This window comes from Triturus cristatus, chromosome 12, assembly GCF_964204655.1.
Source record: "Triturus cristatus chromosome 12, aTriCri1.1, whole genome shotgun sequence".
Classification (NCBI taxonomy): domain Eukaryota; kingdom Metazoa; phylum Chordata; class Amphibia; order Caudata; family Salamandridae; genus Triturus; species Triturus cristatus.
This window is the reverse complement of record NC_140595.1, coordinates 583,030,909-583,043,609: the sequence shown is the minus strand read 5'-3', so window position 1 is coordinate 583,043,609 and position 12,701 is coordinate 583,030,909. Positions and strand designations below refer to the sequence as shown.

The following is a 12,701-nucleotide window of genomic DNA, read 5'->3' as shown; positions in this document are numbered from 1 at the left end:
CTCAGGTGGCCATCCCTGCAGTTTCTAGTTTTTTACTAACAAGAGGGAAAAGATTTGTACGTGCTTCAGCACTCCCAGTCATAAATGTCAGGCTGCCATCCAACTGTTTTTTGGATGAAAGATGGACCGTCCGCTGAGTCCATTACAGAAATAAGAGACAACAGTGCACATCTGATATTCATGGAGTGTAAGAGCCAATATAAAAAACAGCATAAATAAAAGCCCTTAGTTTTCAGTGGGTTGCAATGCTGCTCAGTATCAGATATAATAGAACTTCAGAGTATTATCCCACCCCACTTAATTCCACTGGGATGGGTTAACATTTAAATTCAGTTATAGAATTGAGCAGATGACAATTTTTCACAGTGGTATGCGTTTAAGTTTCTACGTGTAGTATGAACACTTGGTTTGTTTTCTTTATATCTGCAGTCATATTTCCAGGTAAGATCAACTTCTGTACTTTCCTTTGCCACATATGTTCGCTTCATTTGTGTTTTTGTTTTCCGGATGTGAGTTTATTGGTATATCTGTTAGACCAAATGCATCATGTTGTCTTGCATCGTTTGTCTTAGGGTATGAATTCACATATTATTTAAACTCTGGAGATTCATTCTGACCTGTAAGATATTCTTGCTGTTCACTGAATCTGTGCCTGGTTGCCATCCATTATTGTAACCACTCAGTGATAGTTTCTTTTCAAATTGTTTATGCCCTGAGAGCTGTTTGTTAGTAACAGAATACCATGGGTGGCAACTGAAGGGGTACTCTACTTCTCTTAAAGGTTAGAAGTAATTGTTCTGCCTTCCTCCAATGTTATACCCTGGGAATGCAGAAATTCCTTTTCACTACTGTTATTTCCCTCCTTGTACCAGTGAGCTTGTTATGTTTGTTTTTATTAAATATTTGATTAAGTGCTCCATGATTATGGCTTTACTTAGTGGATGCTAGCTGGTTGTTAACGACATAGTCACTCTTCTTGGTTGATACATTGTTCTCTTGCATCTTATCCTTTCTCCATACTTGCACTAACATCTCAATTCCTGGCCATTTCACTCCCATAGCACCAGAGTTTGCACAATAGCTTCGTCGTCCTAGTTGTGTTCCCCTAACTCATGACTTTCTAACCCCATAAGTGCTGAAGCTACAATTTAGAGTAAATTGGGATTTCTTTGGGTGTAGTTTTGACATGCGTGCTGGCAGAGATGAGGTAAACGCCCCCTTTTTTCCTCCTCCTGGGACCATAAACTCTGTTTGGTGCACATCGGTGGAACCCTTTTCCAAGCTCGCCGAGCGCCCCACAATATTCCTTTAGAAAGTTCTTATCTTATCCTTCTGCCCTTGGGGTTGAAAGCCTGCTAGATATCAGAAATTGGTGTCCAAGTGCAGGAATGTGGAATTTTATAAAATATCTGTTTTTCCAGGGAACACAGTGCTTTTGAAATTCCCTTTTCCCTTTTAGGTCCATGCAGTGAGATGACAAGTTGTGGCAGCTAGCTCATTAGATCAGTGCTCCTAGAATAGCCTCTCTGATTATGCTCATATTCTAAATGTTTGGATTGTACCACAGCTCTGATTTTCCCACATTCCTGCCAATCTGCGCAAATGAGTTTAAATATGCTGGAAACAGTAGTTCCAAGGTAAGAATACCTGTGAGTCTGTGTACCGCCACTAACTTGCATGTTGAATGGTATTCACCAACTCCTCTCCAGCTGCCTCCCACACTAGAAAAGGTTGGAAGTTTACTCCTGACAAAGACAGAAGTAGAACTTTTTCCAGAGGTGGAGAATTTATTTAATTCCTCGGCCCGAATGACGCATTAGACACACTGTCTGTGTTTGCACCACGTCTGCCTCCCATGAGGCGTCATTGGGAGGCACTCTGATAGTGTCTCCTCAATGTGCTGCACAGTCAATGTGCCTGCCCACGTCTGTAATATGGCGCATGTAAAAAGGCGTAGTGGGCTCTCGTTTGCATGAGGGAACAACCCCTAATAATCACGCTTGTACAAAATGTGTACTGGCATGATCCAAATCGTAGAATGGGCCACATAGGCATCCTCGTCTTTACCTATTGTAACAAAGTGCCCTGGGGAGCACTTTCATTATTACAGCATGTGGTTTCTCGTGTGCTTTCACCCCCCCCCCCCCCCCCCACCTCATCTGCCATACAGGGTGCAAAAAGAGGATGGATTGTGGTAACTCCTACCCGGAGGGGCGTCAAAAAGACTGTTTTTGACTCCCAAGGATTGGATAGTAGCCTGGGAAGGTCTAGTCTTCCCATTTGGTTCAAAAAGAAATAAAAAACCTGGCGTCTAATGGGCTTTCTGCCCCGAAGGTTTGGAAAGACTGAGGTAAATGCCCCAATATGAATCCCAGTAGGCAGAATGCAGACTGTAAGGTCCAGAGGGTGGGAGGTATATCTGAATACTGTATATGCTGGCTCCCCATCTATACATTATATTAAAAAACAAAACCCTATCCATCCATTCCTGCCCCTGGGTGGGCAGGTTGGGGATACATTTCCAGACCTCTCTGTGGGAGTCTTGCTGACCCCTCTGTCTTGCACCGGGTTGTTTTTCCCTGTTGCTTCCCGCCCCCCCCTTCAAATCATTATGTATCAGACTTCTGTTAATTCCACTCAAAGTGTGCTTAGCTCCTCCATTTGATGCCCACAGTCTGTTTTTGTTTCATTTGTTTTTTATCGTCCTCCCTCGCTATGTTAACCCCACTAAAGCCTTAGACTTATCTTCCTCTGTACATTCTCCTCTCCTGTGTGCTCTTTGCTCCTCTTGAGGTCACATCCACCTATCTCCTTTATTTGCTTTTTCTCCCATCCCACTTTCTTTCTCCGCCACCTCAAGCCGTGTTTTTTGGGCTTATTTTCTGTTTACTTCTCTGTAGGGTTCTCTTCAGCCCTGAGGCTATTTGTCTCTGTGCTCACCCTCCTTTTCCCAATATTGTGTCTCAACCCATCATGTTTTATTTTTCCCACCCTCTATTTATGCTCCTCTCCCCATATGTCCTGGTTCCTTCAACCATGCACCATTAGGGCTCAACCAACATCTGTTCGTCTCTTTTGCGTCTGTCACCCTCCCTGCGGTTTAACATGATGTGTCCCTAAAGTCTACCATCCATGAATGCATCCTTGCCTTGGGTACATATGCCCCATCAAAGGTTTCCTTCCTCTTTTGTTCTTAAAGGCTCTGCCCTCCTTTCGTATCTCTGCTCACATTCTCAGAGGCCTTTTGAGGATTAGCCAGCGGTGGTTATATTATACAGACCTTGGAAGCTCTTGCCTCATGCCTTGGGAGCCTACATTTGTTTTTAACTTGGTGCATGCACTCGACTGAATATTCACTGGAAAAGGGACTCCAAAGTAGAGGGCAACCACATGTGGCAAATTCTGTTTGGGTCAGTAAGTGCTTGTGCCAAAGCTCCTGCCTATTCAAGGGCCCACCATATTCCTCGTAGCAAGAGGGCTAGACCAGATGACAAAGAAGCAACGTTTGTTTGCTTTTAATTACTCATATCCCATTATACAGATTTGCTTAAATGCTCCTACGTAGGCTTACTGTCTACCTAGCCCTGTCATTGTCTACTCCTGGTTTGGCAGATAAAGGGAGCAGTTACATCACACCTACCCACAACCATACCCATTTTGGAATCCAGTAAGTGCCTGTTTTCCGAATAAATTGCAGTTGGAAGGAACTTGGAAACAATTTTAGGAACCGAGTAATTCTGTAGCATTCATAGGACATCGTATTAATCTGCATCTCTCTGATACCCTTATTTATAACTGATTAGCTCTGTTCATGTAAGCCACATTCGGCTAGACCTTTCAAATACAAGGTAACTCTTGATGTCTCATGTAATGCCTACCCTTTTTTGTATTTAACAGAATGGAAGACTACTTGCACAACATTGTCCCCTTGTATTGGGATTTGAACCTACTCAAAAACTGTAATTGCATCCATCTTCTGTTAATCTCTTCTTTAGTAACAAAACCTTCTCAACTGCAACCCAAATATGTTAATCCACTAGATTGGTGACAATCTATAATACTTCCAAATGGGACTTTAAAAAAGTGTTAGAATGCCTAAACTCTTACTTAGTATGTGATGCTGCTTTATATCCACCAGTATACGGGCACAAAGAACATAACAAGTGTTCTGCGCTTACTTCAAATGGGAATCCCAAATACAAGTTCACTAGTCTTCCACGCATTCACACATAATCCACAAGATAGACTTGAAATATGAGGGCTTTCACTAAAATAACAATTCATTGGAAATGTATGCAAAGGCAGCACAGTCAGATGTTTTATACTCTACACTATGAACCTTTACACTTTTAAAGCAACCCTTGTATTATCTTGTCATAAAAGATTTATCTTGATATGGCTACTAATGCACATTGTAACTAGATGAGCCTTGTAATCTAGTTGCGCCGTCTAAATTGATTGTACTGAATTGCGTAGTATCTAGCACAAGTTGTACAGTTGTGTAGATCCCATACTGCGCATATATGTCACATTAATAGGTATTTTTCTACTGACATCACTAAAAACAAAACCTGTTAAATCTATAAAATGGAAATCTGGATATACACCCAACACGGCAAAAGTGCCATTTGATATCACTATTAGATTTAGTCTCTTCTAAATCTAATGGACTGCTAACAGCAGTTAGAGACCCTATTGGAATTGTGAGATCTGAGGGAGCACCACAAATGTGTTTAATTTCATCCAGAGGTGTTGGCCTGTGAACTTGCCAGGTAAAACTCTGTGGCAATAGAGTGGTCTGGGGAATAGGACCTAGAATACAGATTCCTCCGTCGGTCCCTCATTCCATGGAAACCCCTAGGTTCCATTTGAAATTCCCTGATAATTCTACCTTCTGTGTACTGGTAACCCAAAGTTTAGAAGACACTGGTGGTGGGGGAGGTACTGGCAGGATTACCGGTTAACTCCTAAACAGGCCCTAAAACTGCTCATGTGCCCATGAAATTCAATACAGTACATTAGCTGGAACCTCACATACACATCCAGCATATTCTGTTGTGAGATATTACTGTCCTCACAACAATATGTACCCCACAGAAACATTGGGCCAATGCTAATGCACCCTCTTTGTTCAGTTACTTTGAAACATTTTTGGGGTGAAGTGCATCTTCGCTACATGGACAATTGAAGACACTATAAGTAAGAAGAAAGAGTAAGTTACAGAGTGGGGTCAGAGACTGTCTCGGTGTCAGAAGTAAAAGTATACTTAAGAACAGTACTGTAATATCAATCACATCTCTTGTTCATCATCCATATACAGATCATAATACAGTACATCTTTCTTTAAGTATATAATGTTTTCTATACAGCAGGACAGCTTCTCCCTTAGTGATACGATAAGTTCTACTATACAGAAAAGTTCTTTAACTAGTTGACCTTCATTAAATAGTTCATAAATAGTTGCATTACTGATAGTGTATTATTTTCACTTTTACATTTTTAGCCCATTATGTGTACTAAATATTTTTACATTTACTATTTTCTGAATACACTTTCACAAATGGTAAACTATTTATTTAATTCTTTTTTTCTCTAAGTCACCCTAGATCAGCTGTAACCTAGTTTATTCTTGGTATAAGCTGTCCATGGTCAATCTATTTTTAATTCCATAAGATTGCCATTAAATAGTACATTTTAAAACAAATAATTTTTTTCTGTCAAACAGAATTTTCTACTGGAAAAAAATAAGCAGCCTGAACCATTTTATTAATCACTATATATAATCGGTAAAATAGTTTTCTCTTAACCGATTCAGTTTATTAATGCATAATACCACATCACTGATGCTTGTTATACCGAACAGCAATCTCTCTTACATAATTTTGCTCTCTCAGTAGTTTGCAATATAGTAATGCAAGCCAATTATTCACATAAACTAATTATGATCTAATTGGCTTCTCCACTGTAACAATTTAGTCAAACTGAATACTTAAATACATTCAGTCTTTCGTGTAATACACTGTACAACGCACCCCAACTCTGATTTTTGTTGTTGTTGTGTTTTGTTTTATTTTTTTATTAATTTTCAAACAATACAGTTTACACAGCAGAACAGCAAAGAGGAAAATGAAAGTAAAAACCCATTAGAACTAAGATGAGCAAAAGCAGGAGATGAGGAGGGGGAGCACAGTATGATCGTCAATACATATACCAAATTACATTGCATCGAAGATGACCCAATGAGGAGGTTGGGAGAGGCATGTACAATGTATAACAAGCAATGACATAGCCAATAGGTCTCGCCTTTGGGACCTTATAAATTTGTATAGAGAGAGCTATTGGCTTTGCCAATGTTTTCAAAAAGTGACACAGTTGAAGACTGCATGAAGCATTGTATGCCACTTACAAGAGCTGACTACTCAGCGGTCTTTAAAATAGCATATTAGAAAAATATAATTGGGTCCCGAGATGCAGCTCAAATGTCTTTAAAAAGCAATTTTACCCGAATGGAGTCGCTTATGTTGATTAGGAAAATTGTTTCCAAGAAGATTTTTCAATTGCTATAATGTCAAATTACCACTGAAATCATGAGTTAATGAAGACCATGCATAAATGTGCATAGTGTCTCAAAACCATAGAACACTATATTGTGATGTGCGCTATAAATCCCCTCTCCTCCTGCTGCTCATCTCTAGCTCACTAACACTGCTAACGCAATGTTCTCGATTTTCATGAGGTCTATGTGCGAGTTGGTCATCCAGTCTGGATTTTTTCATTGCATTGTGCAATTTGCAGCCTTGGTTTTATACCGTGATAAAAAACTGAGGGATTTAGAATGCAAAATAAAAACTTGGACTGGACGAGCTACCCCATATGGCCCAGGGAGGCTTTAGTGCACTGCATTTTTTTAGACCAAATGTGGAGGTGTGCTGAATAAAAAAAATAAATAATAATAATCACTTGTGTATTCCAAGAAGATGCTGGACTGGAAGCAAACAGAGACTTGGCAGAAACAGCCCCTGGAGTGAATACAGCCTGTCAAGAGACTCGCCCTAAAAAGCAACTGCAAGTTGGTAATGCACTATTCCATCTGGTATCCACAGTAGGCACAGGCTTGAAATCTACTCTTTCACGTGGTAACCAGATGCATCCCCTCACAATAACAAATCTGCAGTTGAGAAGCACTTTTAAAGTCAGCTTGTTGTAAAGTCAGGACAGGTTCAATGAAGGTGTCGTGGCTCCCACCTGTGAATGTGCAGCAAATAAGAGGAGCACTGCAGGCAGGCCGTGTTTTGATCATCTTCACAAAATAACAATGCTCCACGTGGCAATGTCCTCCAATCTTGGTAGACGGAGTCTGTTTTGGAGAGACACAGCTGGGTGATGAGTAGAAGAAGGCAGGAAAGTGACAGGCGCTTATAAGAAGAAAGGCTGAAGGCCAGGGGCTAACTGAGGATGACTGGGGTGGTGGAAGTAGATCGGTGCCCTTCACCTCTTGCAATAGCGGGCAAACAAGGGTGCTTGCCACTGCTTAAGGCACTGTGTGACTGGCACCATGTGTTACATCATTCAACATTATCAGCTCTCGGTCACCCGGTATCATGCGCATTGATAAATCGAGGGGCTGCAGTCTGTTAAATATACATGCTGCGCTCCTGTTTATTAATGTAGCTAACTGCAAAATAATAGAACAACGCTAGTTGTTCTTACCAGAGTTTTGTTCTGATGAGAAGTGCTCAGTGATGTCTGTGCAATACAAACGGCACTGTGAGCAGCAATAGAACACTTAAAGGTCTATTGAAATCATTATTTTGAAGAACGCCTTCTCTGTACTCAGTATTTTTTCATTTTATACGCACTGCTGATGGAAAGTGTGCTGTAAGCTTCTCACTAAGCGTACAAACAATGCACCATCCCACGCCATACAGCAGGGTGAGCTATAGGCAAACTGGAGCATGCTCCGAGGGAGTTTGTGGTAAGTTTTCTATGCCCCAGAGCCAGGGCATGCAGACGGATAACAGTAGCCAATAGTCTAGCTGCGTCCATATGGAGTGTGGGGCGGAATAGCAGGTATATCCAGGTTGTAGTATGGGTACCGATAGCTCCAGACTTATCCCCAGATATGGGTCTCGATCCTGTCTCGTAAGACAGCAAACGAGTGAGGATTACTACCGGGGCTCGCGCTGGAGGAGACCAGAGAGGGGTCCAGCAATATATTCAGGTTGCCCATCCATGACGATTGCTTCGGTATCATATCTGTCTAGCAGAGTGAGAATTCTCTCTTAGAAAAGAGGGTCGTCGGTGTTGGGGGCATCCAAGTTGAGAAACCTAAGCTATCACCCCAAAAGCGTCCCCAGCACCAAAAGGTACTGGCCTTGACTGTCCGCTATGGTGGCATGGTGTTGGAAGGGGAGCGTTTTATGTAGAAGTATGCATACTCTTCTCGAGTAGGAGCTATAACTAGCGAAAAAACGGTGTGAGCCTCAGGATAAAGTGAAAACAAGATAAACCTGTAGGCGTGTCTCTTGCAAGAATGCGATTTTTGGCGTCGTGTGAGATAGGTAAGTACTAGTTTCCCTTTTCGTGGGTTGTTTAGTCCTACATTCCCATTTACATGCTGTATGAATATGCCTGTCATGGAAGTGCTAATGCAAGCCGACAAGTTGTCCCCTGCGTAGGGAGAGAAGAACAGGGGACAAAACTGTTGTACAACTTAGAGAGAAGGCAAACAAAGAACCCATGTAACCCACCCCCACCTAGTGCATGAAACCCAGAACACCCTTCCCATCCAACAATACCCCAACAACAAGAAGTTTTGGAATTATACTGGGGGAGCGGGCAACGTTGCGGAACTAGGTCTAAAGAAGTAGTTTGTAAGTCATGTAGTGTAGAGCAGCAGCGCATTTGGGAGCAGGGGGGAGAGACAGTGAGTGTTAAGCTGGTACTGTGGAGCAATTCACTTAAAGTCAACCTTCGAGCATTGCGGTCACCGTGGGCTGGTTAGCTAGTCCCAAACAGTTCAGTGCTGATGGAGAGCCAGCCAGGGAGGGGATGTCCCGGCCTGTCCGCAGCTGAGCGGAACCGTCCACTCCCAAGCATTTGCAATACTCAATGGTGTTGGCCGGAGAGACGAAGAAGCGTGGTTTTCCCTCCGCTGCCACCCGTAGCCTAGCCGGCAATGCTTACTTCTGAGAATTCGCGTCTCGTCTCTGGTACTGCCAGAGTGAAGTTGGGATATGAGAGAGCAGTACCCTGGTATTGCAGGGAGGTGCGTTCCCGGGCCAATCTGAGGGCCGTGTCATGATCTCTGTAATTTAGAAGCTAAGCCACAATGTGGCGGGGAGGTGGAGGCCCCCTGCAGAGGTCGCGGGCCCAGAGATCTGTGAGCCCACTCCACTATGAAGGCAGAGGAGAAGTGCTCAGCACCAAACAGTTCAGTCAGCAGAGTTTCGACAAAGGTAGCCCGTGTTTTTCGGCGCTGCCAGACCCACTATACGGATAGTGTTCTGACATGATCGGGCCTCGAGGTCTTCATTCTTGATGGCGACTGCTTTCAATAGACAATCTGTCTTCTCCAGGCGGCGTGATAAGGTTGTGGATGTGTCTTCAAGTGTGGAAATTTGTTCCTTCGTGGCATCTATGTGGGTGCCCTGTCGGTCCAGACGCTCACCTATGAGGTCTAGCCAGGATGCGAGTGTCGAAGCATGCATTGATGGACCAGAATCTATCTCTGAGCTCTGCCAGGATGGCCGCTGTGCCCTCCAGGGGGGGGTGTAGCAATGTTCTTCAGCATCTGAGGTGGGGGTCTGGTCGGCAAGACATTTTGGGCCTGTCGGACATGAGCTGGCGTTGTTTTGGGTCCCCGCACCCCATGATCATAGAGGGATGGGCCAGTAGGGGCCCCGACCGGCCACCATGCACTAGTAGGAGGAACAGTGGGCGACAGCTGCAACTCAGCGACTGTCCATGTGGCGGATATTATCTCTTTTAAAGGGGGGGTGCCAAAGGAGTAGTGCTTGGCGGCAGGGAATGAGGGGGGTGTCCAGCCAATAACCCCGGCAAAGGCAGCGGCCAATAACGGCAGGCCAAGAGCACCCTCTACTGTCCGGCGCCTCAATCTGCCACTCAGCAAGGTGGAAGGGAGTAGCCTTCGATGCGTCAATCCAAATAGTGTAGCGTCTCCTCAGCAGCCGGTCCGCGCTGCTCAGTCACTGAGGCGGTAATTCAAGTCGACCGGGCAGGCCTCGACATGGGCCATACAGAGCTGGAGGTGGTAGTCATCAGGTAGGCCCAACAGTCTTCCCAGCGTGGCCTGCATTGTTGTCCCTCCCACCTCCAGCGGGGCAAAGGGGATCCACCCCAAGAAGGTCCGGGGCTGGTGCGCCAATCAACGGGCCGCAAGCTGGCCAACAGGCCAATCCCTGACCAGCTCCACGGGCCACCGGGGCAGGGCTGGCCCCAGGCACCTGGAATAGTGTCTGACAGCTCCTCCAAGCAGCCAGGCCTCAACACAGGGATAGTCGTTACCAGGGCACCTCAGCGGCACTTGGAGGGGAACTAGCTGGACTCCGCAGTCCTGGCCTCTGGCTCTTCCGCTACCTCTATTGTGCGGGTCATCCAAGGCGGCCGGGTCCTACCTCCCCATGCAGTCCCAGACGCGCGCGCGTGTGTGTGTGTGTGTGTGTGTGTGTGTGTGTGTGTGTGTGTGTGTGTGTGTGTGTGTGTGTGTGTGTGTGTGTGTGTGTGTGTGTGTGTGTGTGTGTGTGTGTGTGTGTGTGTGTGTGTGTGTGTGTGTGTGTGTGTGTGTGTGTGTGTGTGTGTGTGTGTGTGTGTGTGTGTGTGTGTGTGTGTGTGTGTGTGTGTGTGTGTGTGTGTGTGTGTGTGTGTGTGTGTGTGTGTGTGTGTGTGTGTGTGTGTGTGTGTGTGTGTGTGTGTGTGTGTGTGTGTGTGTGTGTGTGTGAGTGAGACACACTCTGGGATACGATGGAAGGCAAAAGCAGCCTCCAACACCCGTCTAGGGCCCTCCGCTCCATGTGTGGTGGCCTCTTCCCCTCTGCTCGGGCGCTCTGACCCCTCTGGTACCAAGGTACACTAGGGAGGGGCCCAGCGGGACGCTGCTGTCCCAGCATCGCACGCTGCCCCTGTTGCAGCGGGTCTCTGAGGCAGGCTGAGTCTCGCCTCCGCCGCACCAATTCCTTGAGGAGTGCAGATGTCCCAAGCTGCTCTGGGGCAGGTCAGCAATGTTCCATGGTTGTGTGGGTACAGGAGTACCCCGATGCTCATGATTTAAGCGGTGATTGAGGTCACTGCATCCAGGATGTGAGCAATCGATTCCGGAGCTTCAACGCCGTGGGCCATTACAGTCACCGTGTCAGCCAGGCCCCATTGATTAATTTTTTTATTTAGGAGGTATATTCCCACAACCAACCTTACGTAACCAAATATTACACAGTAAGTATCTCAGCATCTCACATTTCAGCATATAATTCCAGTAGTACAAAATATACACTCCACCTTGTGTTATATGGGCATTTGGTAATAAAACCATACTTACCTTTTGCTTGTAAATAATATGGTATTCTATGTGGCTTCTTTTCATCATCCCTTGTTAAAAAGAATGATTTCTGAAATAACATGGGAATATCTGCTGGTTGAGCTGAGCAAACTGACTATCCGAAATAAATCTCTAAATGCTACTGAAGACTAATTTCTTACCCTCCGATAGATAGTAGAGAAGCAGAATTCCGGGTAGAGCCAACCTTATTTGGTTCACTCACAATCTGTTAGTCAAAATGACTGCTTTTTTACAACCCAACTCTAAGATCACCACTTCCAGTTGACTGATGCGTTCGTCATCTCTGTTGTACTTTGGTGACCTCACTCCTCATACATGTCTGCTAGTCTCACAAAGGTTGTACTGTACAGTGTTTTTCTGCTGAACTCTGATAGTAGTTTCATGCTCTACTTATTTGTGAGTTTGTTAGACCATACACCACTGCTATTATCTATGATCTTTCAGTAATTGATACGCTGCTGTGCATGTAAGCAAAGCTATACTATTTACATGTTCTTTACAAAAAAACTCTTACCAAGACACAACCTTATTATTTTGGGTGACTCGGCATATATTTTGTGACCTGAACCTAAATAGAAATATTTTTTTAATCCATAATTTAATTCTGAAGAATTGCTAATTTCTCTGGCATTCTTTTTGTTTAGTGTAAATAAACATTGCCGCAAATTCTTGTTCTTCTGTTTCTCGCACTACATTTTTCTTAAACTCACCAATCGCATCCCTCTGATTGCTTACTTCTTGTCCTGCAGAAAGCCCTATTTTTATGAAACAGTTTGTGTTAGTTGCTAGTCCTCTATAATGAAATTTTCACTTGCATTATCTTTGCTCGATGTAGATAAATAACCTCAACTCTTTTTGGAGCTGTTCATGCATTTAAAAAAACACACTCAAAAAACAAATTTTCATGAACATTTTTATGGAAGTATTAGAGTCCTAGGTGTTTTAATATATTTTTCTAATGGTCTGTCTTTTGTACTTAGTTTTTAGTAAATGGTTGGGAAGATCACAGTGATTTAGCCGGAAGAAGCAATAGACATTAGAAAATGTGTAGGCCAATACTGATTATATTTTTGAGCTATTAATAAAGGAGTTGTTTTTCTCGCTTTTTGGATTCAGTTGCAGCTAT

At 44.0% G+C, this 12,701-nt stretch overlaps 1 protein-coding gene across 4 annotated transcripts in view; it reads left to right on the top strand.

Annotated features, from left to right (window-relative positions):
* Positions 1-12,701, top strand: part of AP1G1 (adaptor related protein complex 1 subunit gamma 1) — a 691,372-nt gene that overhangs the window by 57,088 nt on the left and 621,583 nt on the right. The gene's annotated exons all lie outside the window — the stretch shown is intronic.